At 41.5% G+C, this 15,117-nt stretch overlaps 1 protein-coding gene and 1 long non-coding RNA gene across 3 annotated transcripts in view; one reads left to right on the forward strand and one right to left on the reverse strand.

Moving 5' to 3' along the window:
- CLDN10 (claudin 10) overlaps positions 1 to 15,117 on the reverse strand; it is a 57,628-nt gene that overhangs the window by 29,943 nt on the left and 12,568 nt on the right. The window lies entirely within an intron of this gene.
- On the forward strand, positions 3,360 to 14,519 carry LOC135447649 (uncharacterized). Of its 2 annotated transcripts, XR_010440227.1 has the most exons (4): positions 3,364 to 3,404; positions 9,192 to 9,240; positions 11,648 to 11,678; positions 13,295 to 14,519. It is a non-coding gene; the product is annotated as an uncharacterized LOC135447649 (long non-coding RNA). The 2 variants fall into 2 exon arrangements; XR_010440226.1 differs by lacking the exon at positions 13,295 to 14,519 and having other exon boundaries at positions 3,360 to 3,404; positions 11,648 to 11,754.

The raw sequence follows: 15,117 nt of genomic DNA on the forward strand, positions 1-15,117 counted from the left end.
GGAGCCTTGACTGCTCCCCACTCCCAGCCATGCCTGTGTGAATTAGTGGTGGGTCTCATCTCCTGCCAGCTTGAAAGGCAGCGTGGCTTCCTGCACTACAGCTGATCTTGGAACTGAGCACATTTTGTTACCAGGATCTCACAGCAGCAGAGCCCATAGACTTTCTAAGGAAAAAAAATCTGTTCTTTGACGACTGAATTTCCCATGAGCTCCTAAACCCTGCAGAGTGACAGAGGAATAGTTCTGTTGACACTTTGATACTCCATGCAAGCAACAGGAAAGCGTGGGGATGCACAGCCTGCAACAGAAGTGGACAGTGAAAAAAGTGAGAAAGGAGAAGAGAGAAACAAACCTGTCTCAGACAAACCTGGAGGAATTAAATCTGTCTCCTGTGGACCTGAGAGACATGGAAATCTCTGGCACTTCAGAATATGCTGCCTGTGGGCAGGGAAAACAGGTGTGAGGAGAAGTAGCAAGCCCTGAGGAAGAGCCTCTCAGCTCTTAGGAGTGTTCTGGCATGAAGGTAGGAAGGCACAGCAAAATAAGAGAATGGTCATTTTATAAGAAAGACTTACTCTTCAATAACACAAGTATGGATAGGGAGGAATCCGTGAGGAATTTGTATTGCAAACATGGATCTCACCTATGAACCACAAGCCTGAGCCATTTACTGATTTTCAATGGGATCTGTCTGTCTTAACACAGTTGTCTCAATTTAGGATTTAGCATAAGCCTAAGCCACTGACTCTAAACTCCATGTCTGGTAGATGGACACTTCCAGTGGGTGATCCTGTTCATTTACCTCATACATGTTTCTCTGAGGATTCCTGTCTCCTTTCACTTACTGCAGAAGAGCTTCGAGATGATTACCTTAGACAACCTCCTTAGACTGCTAAAATTAGTGATGTGAGCCCCACCTTCTAAACATTGCTCAACACAAGAGGTAGTGCTGTTGAAATGAGTGACTGGCTGTGCATCTCTGGAAAAGCAACTTTCTGGACCAGTGATGAACTGCACACAGTATCCACAATTTGCCAAATGTCTGTGTCATCTCTTGTCTGTGAACAGCCCCAGTGGTCACACTTGGGAAGGATTTCTCTCTTCTTAGATGATGCCTGTTTTATCCATGGATGGTTGAACCTGATTGTTGATAAATAAGGTACAGACACAAACAAAAAATTCTGCTTTTGTCATACCGAGTGGGTTGGCTTTCATGCACGTGGGAGGCTATGGCCTCAGATTGTGGTGAAATCAAGTTATCACACTGTGGACAGCTAGAACATAGTGAAAAGGTCACATCAGGAAAGAGGAAGACATACAACTTTGTTCATTGTCTTCCCAGATATTTATGTACTATGTGTGCCCTGAGAGCCAGAGTGCAAGGCTTCTGAAGCATCCTTCCTAACCCCAGAGGCAGGAGGTGGGATGAGTAGATAAAGTTGTCATCCTTGCTGCAGGAATCCATCTGATCTGCCTTTCAGGGCTAAGGAGCAGCAGTGATACATTTCCTTCATGTCTGCTCTTTAGGGAAAAGGTTGTGTCTTACCAGTACCTTGGGAAATGCAACATTCACATTTACTGTGTTATTTATGATGGGGTGAAATTTCACACGGTGTTGCAAGTCACCTGGAATGTGTTTGCCTTGGCATGTCCTCTTACTGCCCTCAACTGAATTACAGGCATCTCTTCAAGTATCTATTCAGGCATATCTTGTTCACTGAATCATTTACTACCCCTGGGAGGGAGAGCTGTTGGGATGCTGCTGCTCTGCTCGGTGCTACTGGGCACCTTATATTTAAAGGACCAGTGTTTTCTTCTTTGTGGATTCACATGTCTCCACTGCCCCACAATTACAAATTACTGCAGGAAATTTTTGGATGTGGAGATCCATTCCTACTTTGACAAGAGGGAGGGACACAGGAGCAAATGTGCTGGCAACAGCATAAATGGCCATCTGCTTCCCTCTCACAATGTCCCATAAAGCTGTCATTCCTCGGGCAAGTTCCATTCCCAGTGACATTCAGTAGAGCATTTTCTCCCGGGCAGGAGCTACATCTTCACTTTGCAGGTTAGAGACCTGAGTATGTGGGAGATGTCCTGCCACTTTTCCCCTGCCTTTATTAAAAAAGAATGAACCAACATGGTATTGATTTGTTACACAAGCTCATTTTTCCCTGTAGATTTGCCCAATCCCCTCAATGGGACACTACAACCTCCTCTGGTATAATTTGGAACTGCAGAATGAGTTTATTTGACTTTCCAAGCTTCAGTTCTCCAGATACTATTAAATTTTCAGCCTTTCAGGAGAACTAAATGTGAATCACAGTAAGTGACCGGGTTGGTGGTGCTTTTGAGTACATGAAAGCATTTGTTTTCCACATACCATTTCATTTTGTTTTTCACACCTGAGCCTTGCAATGGCAACTGTACAAGCTTTATAGTTTGGGGCTGACCTTGGAAAGAGTGAGGAGTGTGGCAGTACTCTTGTTTACAGCAGGCACTGAGCAGAATATTGCAGGACAGGCTGCAAGGTTACATAACAGAGAGGTGAGCAGTCTTAAGAAACACTAAAACTGTATTTAGGATCAGGTTGAAGATTTAAAAAAAGTGCTGTCTATTGACAAAGCTGATATGTGGAGCACAGAAACACATGCCACTTTATGTTTTGGTCAACAGAATTAATTGCCTCCAAAATAGGTGCTGTAAATAAAATAAATTACATAGAGTGGACAATGATGGTGGGGATGATGAAGGGCCTGGTGAAGATGCAGTTAGTGTGGGCACATGCACCTGGAGCCTTCAGTATCTAAAAACCAACCCCAGGTAGCTGGGAGCCACCTGGATTCATTTTACACCTGGAGGGGGCTAAAACATTAATTAAACATTGCAACTTTATATCTTGATATCAGGGCAGGATGATAAAGATACATCTTTATATCAGGACAGGATGCAGCTTAGCCAGCTTTAGCTAAAAGATTTGCCTCAAATTTGTTGTGCAGATTCTTATAGTTTGCAGAGAGAAGAGGCAGTCCCAAAGGACAATTTCTTCTCTGGTTAGGACACTTAGAGTAGACTAAAAAAAAGAGCTAAGGAGCAACTCAAGTACATAACCATATAAGGCTAGTGCCATTTCAAGTGTCCTAAAACACCTTCCTGTAGGGGGATACAACATAAGAAAATAAAGGAAGTATAGAAAGTAATCTTACCCTTTAATGAGTTGCAACTGAGCCAATTATTAGAGATTGGGAACAAGCCTGACTTTAACAGGCCACAGCTGTAACCAGTAAGAAGAGTGTCATAAAAGAGTGGATTGGTTAGTTGATGGGAGTTGGAGTCAGTTGGCTGCTGTGAGGATAAGGAAGAGTCAGTACATAGAGGAGCTGCCTATGAGACACATGAGGGAGGTATGAAACTCTACCAATATGGAACCTTTGCAATATAATGACAGTAGAACCCTCGCAATATAATAACACCTTCTAGTGCCCTAACTGGGGGATGTGTGTCTTCTTTACCATATTTTCCAGGCCTGCAGAAAGCTTCAGGTATTTTAAGGACTTTTAAGATGTCCTGTGTTTACATATCTCAATTATTCCCTTCTAAGTTGTATGAACCTTCCTTTGAGGCCCTGATTAATTCAATTTAATTCAGCAGTGTAACTTCCTGTGCTCCTCCTACAGAGAGGTCTGCAGAGATGTACTCCATTTACCTAAAACTTGATCCCCTCCCCTCCAGAGATGCCTATACAGTGCTGAAGCTGTGCAAAAATGCTGGTTGACAATGATTATTACTCAGATGACTAGTATACTTTGGGATTATCCTATTTCCCACTGCCTGCCCAAATAACAAAAAGGTATCCTTTAAATGTCTCTTTTTTGTTTTTTCCTTAACCAAGCAGGCAAAGTGACCAATTTCTTAGCATGCCACTCCAGCTTGTGATTCTCTTTATCCACTGAGTTCAATGAAAGTCCAACACCTCAATTAAAGGTCTCAGTTTCATGGCACATCTGGGCATCTCAGCTGAAGGAGCAATTCACCTTTTGGTATAAGAAGCAGTCTGCCCAAGCCCTACAGCACCACAAAACTCCTTACCTGGGATCACATGCAACTGCAGCAATACTGCAGCTATGCCTGAGAGGTGAAATGCCTCAGCCCATCTGGAAAGAATCTCTGACTCTTTCCCTGAGCATGGGACTGGCAGCAAGGATGATCCCAATTTCTTTTTGGGAAAAACCAGTTCACTTTTCCGGCTCACTTTTCTATGTGATAAGGAACTACAAAAGCATGTATGCTTGACACTCATTTTTAGATAGAATTCTATCATGAAAACCTCTGCTTGCTGATACAAATCTCTGCCTTTACTGCTACATTATTTCTTTTAAGATGTCTTACAACAAGAAATAACCCTGAAAGCATTTATTTCTCTCCTTCATCGAGCTCAAACACCTCTCCAGATAAGGAATACATCTGAGAATTGATTTCACGTTAAGACTTGATTGACATTCAGGACAATGCAATAATTCACTGAACGGCCTTTAGAGGGAAGCAGATCCAAAGAATCCATGGCAAGATCAAGAGCAAGCTTTTTGCAAAAACAGGCTGCCAGATCTTGTTAAGCAAAACCTGAAGCTGAGACACTTGGCTCATTCTCTGTCTCTGTGTAGTATTGGGTGAGATTTGAACACCCCTCACATTATTCCAGTCTGAAACCTCTCATACACCAGGGCTATTTTGTCTTAATCTACTCATGTCAGGAGACCTTGCTGCTTTGTTTCCTGGGGATTCTTCCTTTAGCCTTCAAAAGCTACCTTGAAAGTAGGAGATGGGCATGGAGAACCACAGGAGCAACTGGGACACCATGCAAGGGGTACTTAGCAAGTCTGGAAAGAGATACCTTCCTGTCTGATCTTATAAGGTATGAGTTGAAGTAAATATGTGACCTGATGCTTCCTGACTTCTGTCTGCTCTCTTGTAAGGGATCAGACAAAAATGTTGTCTGAGAAATGCCTACATACAGGCACAGAGCCAAAGTCTCAGAGGGTGATTTCTAAACACTACATATTTGAAGGGCTGTGGTATGTGTGACCTTGTAATTCCACCTGTTTGAAGCTTTTTTTTTTTTTTTAACACAAAAACGTGTTTTAAAGACAGAAAAAGTATTTTCAAGATCTTTGTAGATCAGAAATGACAGCAAATTCTCAATGGGTAAAGTTCTCTGCCCTTGCCATGTTCTCTTTATATCTTGGGGACACGTTGATGGGACAGGAATTACTCAGTGGGCAACTTGCCAAGGCTGCTGGCCTGTGTGCTGCACTTCTGGCTGTTGTTTTATGAGGACAAGGCAGATGTGCTATATATAGCCTGGAATGAGATAATGAGTCTGAAGCAGCCTGAAAGAATTTAATGCAATTTTCAGTACGTGCATACTTCTCTTTACGGAAGCTCAGAAACTCAGACATTGGACCTTGGTTGCCAGTTGTAAAGTTTCATGATCAGTTTGAGACCTCAGTTTGCTCTCCACAGCAAATATCTGCTCTGGAGTGTGCAATGAGTCTGCTCTGAGCAATCCTGATCACCAGCCTGCCCTGCTCTGTTTTGTGCCACAGATGGAGCTTCCATAGATTTGTGGAGGATTTTGAAGTGATAGAAGCCTAGAGAAAGACAAACAAGGCCAAACTTTTAAAAATACCCCCAAACCAGCAAGCATCAATTATTCAGTAATTATTGGACTTTCTTTTAACAGGTACCAAAATTAACTACTTGTACGTACCTTTAAAGCAATGAAGAGACATGTAACAGTACAGATTAACTATATCAAATCAATCCAATTTCTTTCCTAAGAGGTTAGAAGGACAGTTAGGTAGAAAGGTGTACTTTAATGTTGTATAACTTGAGTTTTCACACTCAATACAAACAACTTGAGGTTTGCTGAAAACATTCTAAGGCAGGATGCCAAATACTCACTGAATCACCAGCACCTTCCTGACCATGATGCCCTCAGAGGGGTCTGCAGGGACCTGTGCTGAACCTGCTGCTTTTCATCCTTCCTTAGCACAGCAAGCAAATTGGAGCCCTGTCACTGCTGGCAGAGCTACAGCACATGCTATTGAAAAAATGTACATGTAAATTAAACTATTCCCAATTCTGTCACATTATTTGAAAGATGAATTTTAGAGTTGCACCTAGCTCCCTGGCAGCCCCTGCATGCCCCTTCTGAGAGCAGGTGCTGCCCCAGACATTATGGGTCACAGTGCTCCAAGGAAGGGTCCTCTGGACTTCCCAGGCATATAAAAGGAGGTGCATCCCCCTCTTTAAATGAGATGTTGTACTCCAAACTTACATAAACAGGTCAATTGTATCAGGTTTGGTGCATACCTTTTCACTGATATTGCTGTGGGAAGCTCTAAGCAGATTAATGAGTTCTGGGTGTAAGTTTAAACTTTAATCACATACATTCTTAGCATCCAAGGGTTGTGCAAGACAGCACTTCAAATGAAACCTGTAAAGAAACTTTCATAATGTTTTACATGTTGTGGAAACCTTAATAGGTCTGTATACTCTTACATGTCTTAGTCATAATTGGACAGAATATCCTAACAATATAATTTTAGGCTTTTACCAGTGAACTTATGAATCTGTAGAAATAGGAATAAATCCATAGGAAAAAAACTCCACAGATAAACAACAAGGTTCTTAGGCTTTTCAAGGACAAAAAGGATTATCCACTGTAAAACCTCTCCTCTTTCCAAATTAAGTCCAATTGATCATGCCAGCATAAACAGCAAGGAGAACAGGAGAAAGAAGAGTGCCTGAGTAAAGTGACGCTTCCCTCTCCTTTTTCCTTGTATTGTCCTGGGTGAGAAAAGTTTTATTTTCTGTGTGGACAGTACTTTGTGGATCCCCAAATCAAATTTTTCAGGAATGTTTACCCTAGAGGGACACATCAAACTTATTACTCCTGCCAGCAGGCCAATTCTTGATGCATTTATATAAAGTTCTCCCCCTAACAGTTGTTTCTAGGACCCTAGTTTCTGCTGTAACTGGCTATATAAGAGCTTCTGTCATATAAGTGTAATGGATGATGGTAAAAGTTGAAGATTGGATTTGATGATCATGGAGTACTTTTCCAATCCAAATAATTCTATGACTCTATAAATTAATTATCAGTAAAAAGGCAACATACAAACTCAGAGAAATAATCTGCGTTTTCCTAGGTATATCACAGAAGCTTGGATAAATGGCCAACTCATCTCATTACTAGTCAGATCATTAGGACCAGACTTGTGTCTACATCAAAACATGCTTTCCAAAAGAGAGAAGAACAGTGTGAGATGAATGAACTATACCAAAGGGGAAAATCCATATTGGTTTATGGTATAGAGGTCTTGAAATATGCAATTAAGAGCACATTATTGATGAGGACGACTATCTTCATTACTTCCTCAGTTGTATCAACTGACAACCTCCTGAAATATTTTAGAATGGACAGCATGAGGAATCTCCTCCACTGAGACTTTTTGCCTTCGTGGTGGTTACTGAGAATCTGTATGATCAAGACAGTTTTTATACAGTTACAAAAATATTCCCTACACAAATTCTTCTCAACCTTGGATTTGTTGTTTGACTAGAACAACGTGTAAAGACATCTTTCTCCTAGAAAATCTCTGTTGCCTAATGTCCTCTCTTCAAGAAACTCCCAGTAAAGAATTTCTTCTTTAGATCTGTCTAAACCTGCCCTCCATCAGCTTAAAGCCATTCCTCTTCTTACTATCACTGCATGCTCTTGTGAAAAGTCCCTTTCCAGCTTTCCTGTAGGCCTCCTTGAGGTACTGCAAAGCTCCGCTAAGGCCTCCCTGGAGCCTTCTCTTCTCCAGGCTGAACAACCCCAGCCGTTTCATCCAGTCTTCATAGAAGTGTTTCAGCCTTCTGACCGACTTCGTGTCCCTGCTCTTGACTCATTCCAGTAGGTCCACAATTCCCATGGGCACTGGAGAGAAGGGGCTTCACCAGGCCCCCATCTTCTGCTGTCAGATGTGGTTTCCTACTCTGTGGTCCAGCTGTGACAAAGGGTTCTGGCTTCTGCCTCATCTCTGGGTGCAGTCTGACTGGACATTTTTCATCCTTTTCTTCAAGATGACAAAGAGATATAAGCTATAAAGCATTTCAAGTAGAGAGGAGGGGTGCTGTACCTTCTTGATTTTGACAGAAATTATGCCAAGCTAAGAAATGCAGTGGTGACTGGTGGAGTAACTCCCAGTGCCCTGGAGGAACAGACTTGCCAAGAACCTGCAAACCCCACCAATCCAAAATAATTTTTTTCTTGTTTCTTTTTTTTTTTTTTTTGTTTTTTTTTGTGAAGTAGGGTGATCTAGCAAGCTTGGCTGTCTTCTACCTCCTCCTCCATTTTGCCATAAACCCACACACTCCTTTTGAAGTTTTCTCCCCAGATTATAAATACTGTGGGACAGAGCTGCTTTGTGCTTTGTGTTTGCACAGTGGCAATTACAGACTAGAAGCCAATAATAGGCAATCAGCTTTTGTTCAGGTTTCACCGGTTCCTGATAAGTGCAAATAGAGCACAATGCCTCTGGTTGGTTCCTTTGTGAAGCACTGAATAAGAGAGATGTATTGCCCCAAATATGTGAATATAGATGGCAACTGAGCAGTGAAAATATCACAGGAAGCAGAATCAGATTCATAACTGTCCTAAGCACTCTACAGAGCTATACTTTGGTTCCAGTCCTTGTCATTTCTAAAATCTCTGTCGTTTATAGTAAAAATGAAAGTGGCACAGATTTTCCAATTTTATCCTTCAAGAGAAAGAATGTAACTTTATTGCTGGAATTAAAACCTAGGTATGAAATTCAATAGTATATGAACTACTCTAAAAAAGAAGCCAAACTTCAAAACATTGCCAGATCTCAGTGCAGATATCTGACGCCCATGAGAATTGAATCCTCTATGCAACAAGGCCACTTAATCTGCTCACTTATCTGACATTAAGCGCACCCAAAGTGTAGGATTTTAGGCTGAAATAGCAGCTATTGGTAAACAAACAATAAGTAGATAAGAAAAGCTTTCTCACAACATTTCTAACTTCCTCAATCCAATTAAAAGCAGTGCTTCTCCTCTCCCACAATCTGCTGCCCAGTTGCACAGCTTGTTTTTCACATGCTCTGCTTCTTCCCTTCCAGGACTTGTGTTCTTTGCCAGACTAACAGGCATTCAGAGGAGTGGTGTAAGGTAAAAGAAGTAGCTTTAAAAAAATATTTCATATTACAATAATGATTAATATATGAGCTAATCACAAGGATAAGTGGACCAATAAGAACATCACTGTTATTATTTTGTCTGTATTTTAGGACAAGAAAAATTTAAAAGCGTTCAGACTGTTTGTGTATTTTAGGATAGTAAGGAAGATTACTTAAGGCAGCATGTTTGGGATAAAGCACTTGTGTTACCTTATCCCATAAGTTGCACATCCCCCAAATTTTGTTCTTGAACCAGTAGAATGTAATTTCCATAAACTTTTTCTGACATTTTCTTTTTAAAGTATTTGACAATCTGTTTCTAAAAGGAGGAAGTTCTGTTGGCCTCATGAAGTCTGAGTCTGATGTAATTCCACCAAATCTGTGGAGTTTCCCTGGCATTGAAACTACAGTAATTTAGGAATTACTCAGGCTTTGCATTTCTTGGATTTTGCCAGTAGGAACTTGGAACTAGCAACTCAAAAATTACTTTTAATTGCATCCGGAGATCCCCATTTACTTTCAAAGATACAATCTTCCTCGTCACACACTCTGGATCAGCACACTTGCATTCATGTTTAGAAGCTTAATTATGCATCAATTACATGGGGGAATTTCAAGTAAGATTTGCTGTTCCTTTTGTTTTGTGGATTTGACTAAAACATTCTGTTTATTTTGGTGTCACTCTCATAGCTGGCATGACTGATTTATCTGATGACTAATTTATTTGACTCCAGCCAGCCATGTACTGCCAACATCTCAACAAAGGGCTCCTTTGGAAAGGGTTTCTAGAGTTTCAGTTCACTCTAACTATTAAGCACTTTATGAAAATGTCCATTGATTCCTAAGAGCTGCCTGGTAATGACATAGCCTTCAAAACTGAGCTTAACCAGCCCTTCCTCTTGATTAGCCTTTTTGCCCATTGTAATTACTTCTCTACCAGTCTGGGATTCTTGGACGAACTTTCAAGAAGTGAAGCATCTCTATTCATTTCTTCCATCTTTAACAAGAGAAGCAAGGGACAACTTGAATTTGTGTGCACACATGAGCACAAGGAGTATGTTTTATGTAAAAGCTTGCTCAAAGGAGTACATGGCAGGCTGGTTTTGAAACAGCTGGCACTACCTCTTGCATGGCTCTCAGCAAGTGCCTATCAGGGACTTGTTTTCCATACTCACACTTATCACCACATCATAGCTAAAGAAGAACATGGATTTCAGTGGAGCACCTGGGCTGTGTGGAAAGAGGGGATAACAAGGCTTTTCACATCAGGGTCTTCAGTCTGAGTCCTGGCAAGATAAAGGTCTGTTCAGTGAAGACTGAATGACGTGGGCTAAAGAGGGGCTCCTTGATCTGAGGTGACAAATTAAAGGCTGCAGTGCTTTGCCCCTGCAGCAGCTTTTGTTCCCTTCAGGCAAAGACTAGGAGAGAGGAGATATGTGAAATATGGGAAAATCAGCTGCAGAAGGAAATTGCTTTCCATGTGCTCTCATGTTTGGATTGAAATTTCTAGGAATTAATTACATCCAATGGTTCTGTAGGTATCTTCTGAGTCAGGATAGGATTGAGTTGAATCCTGGCTAGTATGCCCATACCTTCACTAATCATCCATCTGCTTTACTGACTAAACTGCTCCTCTGACCTGCTGTAGGCATGTCCCAGGGATAAGACAGAAGCTGTCCCAGAAGGTTCCCTTTTCCTGCTGTCTATAAAGTGATCACAGGGTGATTAGCTAACTCACATTTTATAGCATTGATGTCTAAAGTGGTCTGGGATAAATCCTAAACCTCTGCTTAAGATCTAGTGCTGTAATTTTACCGCCTCATCTATATCCAGCTTCAGGTACCTGATGAACCAGGATACATCTCTCAGGCAGGAAAAAATGAGAACTGTAGGACCCACACCATCCAAGATTCTTACATGTGATAGAAGAAGGATTATATATATATAGCTTGAGTACTTCAAGGAGTTTGGCCTATATTGTCTTTCCCTGCTCCCTGGGCCCCCCTTCTGTTTTGGACTCTTTCAGATATGTTAGGAGAATAGAATAAAATGTTTGGCAGTAAAAATAGCATGGAGAAGTGAAAAAGAATGAATGTGAGTTTGCTGCCTTTGTTTAGGACTTTGTTTAGGATCTCTCAGCAACATCTAGGCCAAATCATGGGCATCAAATGTGTTGCACAGAGCTCAATGCTCTGTAATCACAGAGCAAAATGCACTCTTCAAATTCAGAACAAAAGTAGGAAATACTTCTAAAAAAAGTGCAAGAATATTTAATACCATCTTGCCTTTGCAGATCAAAAATTCACTAAAAGATCTTTGTAGGCCAAAGGCTACTGGCAAGTGGACACTAGCTGCTATATAAATTACATTATCTGAATTATGGCTTTCCACCTTAACAGGCTGCAAGGGGGAGTCCCACAGAGAGAAGAGGTGAGGACATCAAGAGGCACATTTCCCTTCTGCCAGCTGGAACTGAACATGGGGTATGAGGCTGAGCTGATTCAGGTATTTTAGATATCATAGATATCACAGATATTGGAGGTTATCACAGAGTGAAACAACTGCAGAGTAACAAAAGTAAGCTAAGGGTTAGAGGCAAGCTGTCCATAAAAACGGGCATTTGCTTTTAGGTGGGAATGATAAAACTGCAAATTTTTAATTCTTTGTAGTAATCCACTCTCACCATTTCCTGTGCTATTACCACTGGACATGGGGAACTGATTATACTTTTCCTGTTTTCAGCCACTTATTACGTACTTGAAGACTATCTCTGCCCCTACAGCTACTCTCCTCTTAGACTAAACAGTCTCAACTCCCCCAGTATTTCCCCATAGAGCATGTTTCATAAACTTGAGGAATTCTAGTTGCTTTTATCTCTGTGCCCTTTCCAAGTCTTCCACATCCTGCTTCAAGTGTAGTACCCAAAGTGGACACACAACAGCAGCAGAGGCTTTGTTTGGGCCAAACAGAGGCCATCTCAAATCTTACAGACAAACGAATTTTAAAAAGACTCATTGTTTGTTTTTTTCTTTTGCAAAACAGTACAATCTATATGCATTAACTGATTTCAGCTGAGAGGATCCTGGATATTGGATTGATCTCTGCTTGTCCATCTACAAAGCCCCCACTGCTTTGACCAGAAGCTTGAGGGAATTCTTGTTCTGCTGAGTTTCCAGTAAGTTATTTAAAAAGGAGAAGGTAGATGTTTTGAGGCAAAGGAGAGGACAGATTATAAAAATTTAAGATTACCAGGTCAGACATATCACTGACCTAATTTATGGTCCTGTCTCTGCTAGCAGCATGAAGGAGACAGTAAGGCTGCAGGGATGTTGAGAGAAAAGGAAAATAAAAAGAAATAAAACCAATAAAAAATATTGCTGTTGGTAGAAATGAGTGAAAGCAGATATAACCCAGTGAACTTCAGATCCTGAAGTAATGTTATTTCTTTCACTTAGTGAGAAAAGTGAGCAAGCCAGTGAAAAAAGTCTCTGGCTTCAAATCCACTTTGAATGACTCATGCATAATAGAAATAAATCTTGGTTGGGAACAGACTTTTCCTCATCATTCCTTTTTCTTTTAAAAATCTTCTCAGGAGTCTTGTAGGTCTCAAATACATTTCTTTGCTTCCTGGTTCCTGTCCCTTATTCAGCATTAAGTCCTTCAGTATTAAGGACTATAACCATGTTCTGTGAGTGTGTATGAGCAAGGGGATATAACATGGATTTCTGTTGCTAGATACAGATTAATGATATTATCCAAGGTTCAAAACTGTAAAGAACAGGCAGCTGAAAGCACTCAAGAGTCTTTAGATAAGAGCTCTCACTCTTTGTGCTGCTTAAAATTCTAGAAATTTTTGGAAATCATTGAATTTCTCCCAGTTGAGTGTATAGATTTTGCTGAAATGGAGAACTTGTGTCCAGTCCCCCTTGTACTAAAAGTCATGGCTAAATTGTCACTATTAAGTCAAGGCAGAGCCTGACATCTTCCAAGCTCACTTTCTGCTTTCCTAATGATCTCATGTGTTTTGGATGGTTGTATTTTTTCAGGAGTTCTCTTCCTGCCCCATGACCCAGCTGTTCTACACCAGACTCGCTTTCCCTGTCTGCAGGTGTTTTATCTCCTTGCAAACTGTTCCCAGGAGAAAGCCATTCCTATCTCCCAGACTCTCCTTTCACCAGGTTGTATCTGAGTCCTGCACACACAGACCTTGCTGATAGGTAAAAATCTTATCAGCTGGCCCTGACAACCTGAGGTGTCCTAGGCTGCCTTGGGCTTGCCCTCAGGCTCTGCAGTAACCAGAGCAATCACCTCACTGCAGCACAAGCAATAAGTGACCTTAGGAAGCACTCAAACATTTGCATATTATTGCATACATAAAAATAATAATAAATGTTGGTGGGATGTGGAGTGGTGCAGAGTACCTCTTATCAACAGGCTCCACAAAAGCTCCTTCATTTGTTTATAAGGAACTGCAGACCAGAGATGCCTGAACTTGCAGACAGGAAGGGTGAGGGGGGAAAACACCTCCACTTGTTTTCTGCTTTGAACAACAACGTTTCCCTTAACCATAGAAGGTAGTGAAGCCACTTGGCACACAGACTGGAGTGAAGTACCTTGGCTGGAATTGTTGGCTTGTTTCTGCTCCGTGCGTGCCGAGGGCAGAGAGGGGCAGGACTCCCCACACTGCAGCCCTCTGCACCCCTCAGACACAAGTTTGGGGAACAGCTTGCCTGCAGACACACACTGCTGGCTTCGGCTGCCATCTGTCCTCCTGCCTCCCTCCCTGGTGTCCCAAGCACAGCCCCTCAAGAGGAGCCACCACCACCAGCAGGGGAGGGGAGCTCTACTGCTCTGAAGGATTAGCTGAGCCCTGGGCTGGGGGTGCTGCATCCTCAGTGAAACCCAGGCTAAGGTATGGCTATGGCAGTTCAGTACGTCCTGGCCCTGGAGAGAATCGGAGCCTTGAGGCACAAGAGGCACTGACAGCTGAAAATGCTGCATTTCTGTGAAGAACTGAGTTTCTAGGGACAATGTTAAATAAGCACAATATTGGAGGTTTTGTAATAGCCACTGAGTAAAAGAAAATTATGTGTGGTTTGAGGATGTTGAAAAGTGGTGTAGATTAAAGTTGTCCATTGCTTTAATTTTGCTGGAATATAGTTTATCATCTGCTTTATTAGATGGAACATTTCCATAAAAAATGTGATATGGAAAAGCCAGATGCCATCAATGATTAGTTAGTTAGTTAATTAAATTACCTCTTTTCCCCACTTTGTGAGATAACTATTTCTGTTATTACCAGAAGGTGGCTGACTCAGGACCCAGTATGTGGTGTGATGTTTGCTGGGATGAGATGCCAGCCTGGGGCAGCAGCTTGGGCACGTGGTGAGCTTGCAATGGAGAAGTTGTTTATATATCCCAAGAGTCCTGTTTTCCTGGTGGCCCAATAAATACCACACAGAGATATGGACAAGGAGTCACTTTCACTGTTTCTTACTGGCTGCTGTTTGGTTTCTGCTTTTGCTACTTACAGGATGAAATATCAATAGAAACGCTTTTATGTGACATTCTGTGTTATTGTTTAGAAATTCATTTGTGAAGAAGGAAAAGGCAGTCTCCAAAAAAACATAAGATTTTGGCAGATTTCCATCTACAGAGGAAATTTAGAACTTCAGAGCTCTGGTTTCCTTTGGAAATATGATTCAGTGAGCGTTGCCCTGAATATGAGCCCTAGACACATCTTTGTTTCTGACTGATATCTGCAGAAGAGTAGCCTCACATCTTAGCTGGACACAAAAGTAATAACATCTATATAAATTGTTAGAGTGGACCTGGTAGAAAACAAGTATATATTATTCTGAAAGCACAG

This window comes from Zonotrichia leucophrys, chromosome 1 (assembly GCF_028769735.1).
Source record: "Zonotrichia leucophrys gambelii isolate GWCS_2022_RI chromosome 1, RI_Zleu_2.0, whole genome shotgun sequence".
In the NCBI taxonomy this organism is placed as follows: Eukaryota; Metazoa; Chordata; class Aves; order Passeriformes; family Passerellidae; genus Zonotrichia; species Zonotrichia leucophrys.